General features: G+C 36.0%; 1 non-coding gene across 1 annotated transcript; it reads right to left on the reverse strand.

Annotated features, from left to right (window-relative positions):
• Positions 1-2,045: 2,045 nt before the first annotated feature.
• LOC124984118 (small nucleolar RNA SNORA68) lies at positions 2,046-2,177 on the reverse strand. Its single transcript, XR_007108578.1, has one exon. It is a non-coding gene; the product is annotated as a small nucleolar RNA SNORA68 (small nucleolar RNA).
• Positions 2,178-10,117: the final 7,940 nt, after the last annotated feature.

The following is a 10,117-nucleotide window of genomic DNA, read 5'->3' on the forward strand; positions in this document are numbered from 1 at the left end:
GCATAGTGATTACTATGCACTGGAATTGAATTACTTTTGTTTACATTTAGTTTCTTATTTCTAAGAAAAACAGAATGAATTACACATCAGCCTTTGTCCCATTTCTACAGCAAATGTACACTCTAAGTCAATTGTTCAATAACAATAGGATGAGTGCTAGGAAAAGGGAATGTGGGAAAATGTATATGTGAAAGCAACTTGGTGACAAAAATGGAAGCACAACATTTTGCATTATCAATAATTTGCAAATTGCAATCAGCATGCATTCTAAAAAGCATTTATGTGGAAGATGATTGTTTAGGTGTATGATTTTCCATATAAATTAAACAATTATCCTAAGTTTAACTCCAAATGTGGTTGAACTCTGAAGCAATGATCTGCATTTGTGTGTGGAGCCTGTGTGGGTACTGGTTTGGGGGGTTTTTTGTTGAGCACTTGCTATAGATTAGTCTTTGTGTTCAGTATTTTATGCCCATTTACAATCCTATGAGATAAATATCACAGTTATGTCCACTTTATAGATGAAAAAATAGTTATGTATTTTGGGATTCAAAATCAGGTCATTTATTTTTATCTCAGATTTATAGGCATTCACTGCCTCTCTTCTCATGGGTACTAGATGTTCTCTCAGTGGACTAAGACAGTATTTGGACCCCACGGAGACATCTCACGAAGGCTTCCTTCACTCTCTTAAAGAGCACCGGATCCTAAAATGAAATCCCATCTTCCTCAGGGAAGCAGTAACCAGAGCAGCTGGTTGTGTCTGGGGGTCAAGAAGAAAGCCTTGTGTTGGTGGTTAGGGTTGCAATAGCAACCATAACTGAGCATCTACAATATTCCAGGCTCCACCAGGGAAACCCAGGATACTAAGGTAAAAACAGAAATTCTGCCTTAAAACTTACCTTTTCCCTTGGGAAGAAAGCAAACATAAAAACAAAATTACAGACAGTGCTCAGAGCTGTGCAGAAAATAAAAGGATGACATTAACAGTGAGGCTAGGAAGAACAGTAGAAGTGATCAGCTTTGTCTAGTAGAGTTAGGGAAAACCTCTGGAGCAGATAGAGGACTTTTGACCTGAGATGGAATGATGAAGAACCATTTCAAGACCTGGAAGGAGCAGCATAAAAGCTGAAAACATCCAGCAGAGAGATTCTGGTAAGCCAGAGTCTAGCAATTAAAAGAAAAGAAGAAGAAAAGAAAGAAAGAGAAAGAAAGAAAGAGAAAGAAAGAAAGAAAGAAAGGAAGAAAGAAAGAAAGAAAGAAAGAAAGAAAGAAAGAAAGAAAGAAGAGAGGGAAGGAAGGAAGGAAAAAAGGGAGGGAGGGAGGGTAGGAGGAAGGAAGCTAGGAGGGTGAAAGTGAAGAAGTAGAGGAAACCAAGTAGAGGGAGCAGCAGTCATGGAACATTCTTAGGGAAGAGGTACAGACTTGACTGGATCCACTGTTTCCCCATTATTCTGTTTGCTGAGTGGAGAATGTACTGTAGAGCACAGCTCAGAAAGGAGTGGGAAAGTGAAGCTGAGAAACAACGGTGATTTGCTTCAAGGTATTCTAGCAGCACTTAAGTGCTTGTGTGTATTTTGAAGAATAAACAGAAATCAGTGGAACTTGATGCACTGGATGTGAGATCAAGGATAATCACTACGTTTGTGGTTTGAGGAACTGGGTTTATGGTGGTGGTATTAACCAGAAAGAAGATTCTCTCTGGGAAGGGACTGTTTGGACTGTCTGGCTCTTCTGAAGAGCAAATTATGATAAGGTAACACACCATCTGTGAATGACTGGTAGTCCATTTAGTTGTCTTGGTAACCAGAAGTTTTGATACAAAGAAGTCATCACTGCATGGAATTCTAGCCATTGCAATAGTGAAATAAAAACTATAGGGTAGGTTTCTATATAGATTTTGGAGAGAGAGAATAATGTTAGAGATAAATCATTATTACTATATGCATCAATCCTACCTACTTTTCAGATTTTCACTGAATCCATTTCAAACATCATGACTTGTCTAATGTCTCTAGTTGATTTCTTTTTTTTTCCCCCACAAAGAATATAGAACCTCTAAATTCACTTTGAGGGGCACAACCACAGCCAAAGTTGCCAGTATCCACTTGCCGTGTGCACCTCTGTTTTTTAAACCACTGCTACAAGAAGCTGCGATTCTTAGGTTGAGGTGTGAGTCTGGTTGATAACTAAATAGCTTACCTTTACTGATGTCTAGGTATTTCACATTGGTGGGTTATTTCTACAATTCTGTCCTTGGTTAATCTGTCTAAGGCTGCCTATGCACATGTGAAGCCTTTCCATGGAGAAGAAAGCATGAGTCACCTAAATGTGTGAGTGAATATATGTGTACGTGTGCTTGTTTGGTTGTCCTAAAGTGCTGTCAAGAGGAAGGTTTGTGTGTAATATCATGAGATCATTCTTGGCCTCATATTCTCCCAATGGGGACATAGATGCCAAGGACTCTCTCTTAAAGAGCTATTCCATCTCATGAAAGTTTCTACCAAAACACCAGGCAGAAGAGAAATACTACTGATGCATGTTTGCCAAAAACATGGTGGTAAAGGGTAAGGTCAGTGACTGACGGATGGAGTGTCTCACTGAGATAATCCACAACCTGAGGACACATTGCTGGATACTTTAATGCTGACCTTGGTGGAGATGTATTGTGTGACATAATGTAAGTGATTGGCTGTGTATTCCCCAGTTTGTTTATCTGCAAAATGAAGACAGTAATACTTGCCTATTCCATAGGAATTTAATTTTAAGACTAATTTTTTAAAAGAACTAAGATATTTTCAAGCACACAAATAAGCTACTTTTATTGCTGCAAGAACAGGGTTTATAACCTTGTTTAAACAATTAGATTAATTCACTCAACTTTGTTTTAATTGAAAAGTTACATAAGATTTCACAATCTCATCAGGTGCAGAAGATTCTTATTGATTCTTATAGTTAAAGGAATTATAGCCAAAATAAAAGACAACTGCTTTCTATTACAGTTCTTTATGCAGTATTGCACTTTGCCATGAAAATTCTTTTGATCACTGAAGAACTGTGTGATATAAAATGAGTTTCTATTCTCATGAACACCTGATGAGAATCATTGTCACTTCCAAATTTATGGCCCTTTTTAAAATCATGCACAGAATGCAAAAGTTTTTATTAGCTGATGATTGCCTACTGACCCACGTGTTAATTGAGAGTGATTGTGCTCCACTGGTAATGACTTTCCCAACCAAAAAGGGATCACGCTCACAGTAGTATTTAGATGAACGTCATCTACAGAGGCCAATGTCAAAGAAAATGAAAGAATAATGAACAAGAAGCTCAAAAGGCTGAGCAATTAGGCTTTGTTCTCTCCTGTCCCTAAATCTATCTTGGATTCCAAGCTGTCTTACAAGAAAAACATTGTTTCCCTAGACCCTAGCCAGGAATCAAGACCAAACAGAACCTAAATAGCTGAACTGGATAACCTCTCTCCAATTTATGGTATGTAATTAACTGCCTACCTCCCTAATAAGTGATTCCTCAATTGCCAAGTTTCTGGGAGACTACTTAAGCCAGACCTGTCAACACAATCCCACCCCGGATGTTGAGATCAATTCCCCCATGTGACCTCCCCAGAATAACTCAGAACTCGCCAGGCACTCAGTCATCATTAACCACTCGGGTAAGGACTTCTGCCCTGGCTCCAAGAACTCTGTTTGTCTTCTTTAGTGTGAAAAGGCTATAGCCCTCCCTAGATATCTTGACGCAGCCTAACTATGACTTCAGATGTAGACTTTTTATCAGGCGGCTCCGGTTAGATCTACCTCTGTGAGTTTGGGCAAGATAATAAACTCCTTTAAACTTAAGTGTTTTTTTTTTTTTTTTTTTCAGATGTAAAATGGTCATAATAAAACATCATTCACCTCTGGAAGGATTTGAAACATTACACATAAAGCAGCTAGCAGAGCTTTTGGCTCATGGTTAAGTGCTAGTTGCTCTTCCAGTTTCTATGGACATGGTTTTGATTTCCTGAGTCCTTCCCTTTAATCCCAGATTTTGAGCCCTGTAACAATTGCCAGATTTTCCTGGCACCAACAATCTTGTCTCTCCTCCCCCTGTTACAGGATATGCTGGATTTCATTTACTATTCCATATTTCTCTTCTACAAAAAAGAGACTGAGAATTTGGGGATGAACTTGAAAAGAAAAAAATCAAGACTTAAAGACTACATGGGTGTTCCTAGGTATGCCAAGTTATCCTAGAGTGTCCAAGATGTAGACAGAACAAAGGAACCCAGAAGACAAGTTCTAGGATCAGCCTGAGGCAGTGTCTGTCTTGATTAATCTACCCCCTCTATTTCTTAGATATTTCAAGAGAACCTGCTTTGCCACTGACTTTTAGGTGACTTGCTGGGGATAAGAAAGAATGTTGTTCCACATATACAAAACTTGTGAAGCAAGTGCTTCTATGAAGCAGAGTTAGCATGGTAACATTCTGCAGTAATTGGAGTTTGTCTTATTTCATACGCGGAAGAGAATATGTAGCATCAGATCCAAATATCATACCATACATCAAAAGTAAAATGAGGAAAAACCTCCAGAATTCTTTAGTAATAAAAGAGATTATATTCCTCTTCAAAAATACAAGTCCAGTTCACAACAAATTAAATAGATGTTTTGTTATTATGGAAATAATAGAATAATGCTTTGTTCCAGACAGAATAGAAAGAAAAATACATTTTCAACCTTAATTTGGGTCCCCCAATTTTGATATAAATTCATTGTGGAAAACAGCAGCAGTTCATTAACTCCTAGCAACTTTATGCTTATTAAGTATTTAATGAGTTTAACCTTTGTGTTAAAATAAAATAATAATACTTTCCAAACCTGCACAAACTTCAGGAATTTTAATTTGGTCAAATTTAGCCTGTGTTCTAGCTTTGGATTGTCCACCTCACAGCAACTGGTTTTATGGTTTCTCTTTCACTGCAGTCAATTAGATGGGATTATTTCATTTCCAAAGACTGTTTTTACATGGGCTATGTAGCTATTCAGTGAAATATAATCCAACTCAGTCCCTTCTGCATCCAATAAAATCGTCAGTCTGTGTTGGGGGAGCAATCATTGAAATGATGAAATAGCAGTAGTGCTGAAAATAAGCAATGGAAAATTCTGCAAAAGCTAAAATTATGCCATGGGGACCTCCTTGATCACCATAGCCCTTCTCTGGTGGAGAATCGGTTCTCCCTGAGAATTGAGAACCTGTCCTTCGAAAGGAAACCATTCTCAGGTGGTAAAATCACCTTCCAGGGGAGCACTCTATGTGACGCTGTCTGATATTTATAAGGTGGTGTGCACTTAGCCCTTTCACGTTCTCAGCACTTCCTCTTTCTTCAAGGTGATATGCAATCAGTGATGTTTGGTTCAATGGATGATTTGTCATGAACATGGTGCATGCATGGTCACAAGTCACCCTTAATATCTTTTAATCAGTAAAAGAATAGGCTTTAGAATAAATATGGAAAAAACAATGTATTTCAAAAGTCTAAAATATACCTTGCTTCATCAAAGAAAACAGGCATAAACAGCCAATCTGGGAAAAGCGGAAAGGTTATTGTTTGCTGAATTAGAGAAAAGTCTAACAGAATATCAACAATAAATTGGACTTTGTCAGAGCTCCCTGTTAAATCCAAAAGACCATTATCTTGAGTTGATCAGGGAGAATAGGTTGAGGGGTTACTGACTATATAATAAGGAAGCCTAAAATAATAATTTTGAACATGAAAGTTGAAAACAAGAGCAATACCAGGATTGTTTTGAAGAATGAAATCAAAGTGAGCTAAGGGCTGACCTCAGCTAAAGAAGGCAGTTTTCTTTTCCTTTTCTTTTCTTTCTTTTTTTTTTTTTTAAGAATAAATCACACAATATAGAACAAACCAGAAAAATCTTATTTGTTCTAAAGCTTCAGAACCACCACCACCACCCACCAGGGTGGTGGGACTTAAACCCCTATCTAAAATGTCTCACTTTCATCCTGTTACATAACCTGCTCGTGGTCACCCAGTTTAGCGTTTGGGAGTTCAAATGTAAAATATTTTCCCTAGCTTAATGGGTCTTGGTTTTTAAATATAAAATTAAAAGAAAAACTAAAAAATTGGCTACACCTCCAAGAAAGAAAACAACATAGCAAGTATGGGTGGTCTTCTCAAACTACCATTTGTCTTGGCGTAAAAAGAAGTACTCTGTTCCCTACTTTCTGCACATGTATAGACGTTGAATGTGAATGAGTTTCTCTGAACTTCAGTTTCTCTGTCTATTAAATGGAGCCTGACTCAGCTTCCATGTGGTATATCACACAGAGTTCCTGTTCAGTCATTAACCAAACAAGATAGAAAACCAAAACTTCCTTGTGAAGGTTGTTTCTTTTAGCAGCTATAATGACACTTTCAAACCAGTATTGTACCACTTAGTAAATTATACCTTCCATTCACTACTATGTTTGCTACTTGTTTATTCTGAAAAAAAAAAAAAATACAATTATCAAGGCAAATACCTGAAGAACTACCTTTGCATTTAGAGAATTGAGTTGTATGTCTCTAAAGTGCATTTAGTTCCTTAGGAAAAAAAGTTGGCATATATATTTGCATTTGATATAACTTTAGAGAGATAAGCAACATATAAAAAGAGAAAAACAGCTTTTTATAAGACTATTTAGATGAATTTTATTCTATATGTAAGACAAAGTATTTCTATAATGAAGAAAAAAAGAAAGTAGACCAAACTGATTAGCTCACCAATTGCAGCTATAAATTCTATAGATCACTCAGTACAGGAACCTGCAGTATCATATTTATAATACTGTAAAATTCACATACATATAAGGAAGCTTTCTTATTTATGTCATTAATGTTTTCCCAAATTGCAATCAAACTTGTCTTGCCTGTCTTGGTTTTTGACTTATCAAGGAGAAAAGTTAATCACATTCCCTTTTATATTAGAAGAAATATATAAATGTCTCAAAAAGCAAACTCAGCTCATTTATATCAGATCTCTGCCAGAAGTAAACTACTTTAAAGTAGATGAAAGTTGCCCCCCGACCCCCAAGAGACAAAGCATGTTTACTTTACCTTATTTATTTGCTAATATTTCACTAACCACTGAGATGCAGGAAACTGCCCATGAAGCTAGTCAGAGCAGGTGAAGATCAGGGGTTCAGATAATCACTGGAGATATAAGGATTCTCCATGTAGGTAAAGATCATAACTAACTGCCAGGCACACCTGTAATCCCAGTGGCTCCAGAGGCTGAGGCAGGAGGACCTCAAGTTAAAAGGCAGCCTTAGCCATTCAGTGAGGCCCTAAGCAATTTAGTGAGACCCTGTCTCAAAATAAAAACTAAAAAGGGCAGGGGATGGGGCTCCATGGTTAATGGTTAATCACCCCTGGGTTCAATCCCCAGTACTAAACAAAACAAAACAAAACACAGCCTCTCATTTGACTCTTCTATTTTTTTTTTTTTTTTTTTTGCTTTTATTGTTGCTTTATTATTGGGCGTAATAGTTTGATTTATTTTGACATAATCATAAATGCGTGGAATTTATTCCATTTCAGGTCCCAGTTTCCCCTTCCTTCCTTCCTCCCCCTAATTCCCTTCTTCTACTCTACTGACTGTTAGACTCTTCAAGTCTACTCTAGGAAGGGAGAACAAGGAGGCTCACTGTGGTCAAGAACTCAACATTCTTAGTTGATTTTTCTGCAAGGTTAATACTGCTTCTCACTAGTAGTTAGATTTCCACCTGGTTCAACATGACCAGTTTCTTAACTTGTTATTCTAATTCTGTGATTCCAAACTTTTATTTGTTTCCTACTTGTGAGACTTCACATCCCTGATGAACTTCTTAAAACTAACAAACTGCCACTTGGGTCTTAGAAACCTGTTACTCCTTCCCTTATTTAATGATACTAATAAAACATTAAGTTGGAACTTTTGCTGTTCTCACATGTAGGCTAGAAGACACCTGTCCTTTTTGAAGACCTATCATCATATCCATGCCCCTCAATGCTTCTCCCTTGAACAACCATCACTTATCTTGACATCATATCCTAATACTCACTCTTTATCCAAAAGCTCAAATTAGACTTGACTCTTAACTTTGCCTTTATCTTGATTATATTGAGGCTGACACCAATGTCAACAGATCTCAACTGGTATATAACTTTGTCACTGGATTGGTGATATATTATACTCATTCAAGTGAGATATATTGGTTATTTTTTTAATTGGATGGCCACTAGTGATTTGAATAATGGGTATTTTCAGAAATATAAATAGTAGATGCACAGCATGAGGGTAAGTTAAGTACCTACTCTACCTGGGACTCAGCAGGGATTCTTGATGACTAAGTACCCACATTTACTTTCTGGTAGTTCAGCATCTTTCTAATTACAATTATATTTCATGTCCATCTTATCAGGGCTCTTGGAAGAGAACACAATATATAAATTAGTGTAAGCAGGTGGGATACCAACATTTTCTCACAGTTTGGAATACTGTGATCTAAGCATGCAACCAGTGCTTCCTTCCAAATGACCTGAAGTTAAATAACTTGATATAAAGGTTTGGAAATAAAATTAGACCTAATATATTAGGCTCCATGGATCACTAGCTTAAAATTAACTAAACATAGACACATATTAATCATTTGACCAAATATCTTATAATTAATTGTAACAATATATTTAAGACTGAGTAAAAGTTGGACAACATTGTAAGTTTTCCCATAATGATTGGGTCATTCATTTTTCTTTGGAAGTAAACACATTACTGTTATGCACACAATTGACATCATATTGACTTTCTTTTCCTGTTATTTAGTCATTGTGTACTTGAGGTTGACAAGGGCAATTATATCTCACTAATGTTTATTCGCCACTACGTGTGTCAACTGCTACAACTTTTATGAAGCAAAGATCATAGGCTTACACCCTTTTATTGCTATGTATAGTTCTCTTGGATTTACTTTTAATCTTATAGGTTTTTAAAATATTTGAAAAGTATCTCCCCATAAATAAGTTTGGTGTTCCAATAAGCGTTTTAAACATTTCATATGATTTTATTTAACTGATTCACTCATGAATCTGAAAAACTAATCATTAGATCTACTAAAAGTTAGCTGTTTTCTTGTTCTAATTATCTCAATGTCACTGGAAAACAAAATTAATATTTGTAAGTAAAGAGATAGGAAAAATATTGGATCTATAACCATATTGTGGTTGGCTTATGTTTAACATATTTTAGTCTTGCATCATGAAGCATTGTCCTTTTCAATTTAGTATCATTGAATTAGATTTCATTCTGAAAAAGAAAACATTCACAATATGTTTAGCAGTGCCTCTATCTATATACATATACGTATATGTTTATTGCAAATGTATTTATAATTGAAAAATTAGAAATAGACAAGTGCCTTAAAGAAAGTATAAGAACATAATTCAAGAGTTTTAATTTTCTTATATGTTACATATAAGTATACATATTCTAATATATGCAGAAATTTCTGATTTAAAAGTAAACCATTATCCACTAGTGTGTAATGAAAAATTGTGTAAGTTTAATTAAGGTAATTAAACTCTGGCTTTTCAAGGAAAAATGGTGTTGGTATGCATTATATTCCTGAGCAAAGGTCCAATATTCAACTCTTATATTGAAAAACTTCCTCTATTTTCTCATGTCTATAGTAGAATAAGTAATAATATGCTACATATGGCACAGTATTATAATTTATAAAATTCACGCCATAGCCAGGAATGGTGACATACATCTATAATCCCAGTGATTTGGGAGGCTAAGGCAGGAGGATAGCAAGTTCAGAGTTAGCCTTAGTAACTTGGCAAGGTCCTGAGCAACTTAGCAAGAACCTGCCTCTAAGTAAAATATTAAAAAGGACTAGCGATGTGATTTAGTAGTTAAGTGCCCCTGTGTTCAATCCCTGGTACCAAATTAATTAATTAATTAATTAAATTTATACCTTTTATAATTTCTATTTTACTCAGTGCAAGTTATTACAAAGTTAAAATAGCAACATTAGAAAGGTCCTGTATGTCATACTAAGAAGTGAAGTCCTTATA

This window comes from Sciurus carolinensis, chromosome 4 (assembly GCF_902686445.1).
Source record: "Sciurus carolinensis chromosome 4, mSciCar1.2, whole genome shotgun sequence".
Lineage (NCBI taxonomy): Eukaryota > Metazoa > Chordata > Mammalia > Rodentia > Sciuridae > Sciurus > Sciurus carolinensis.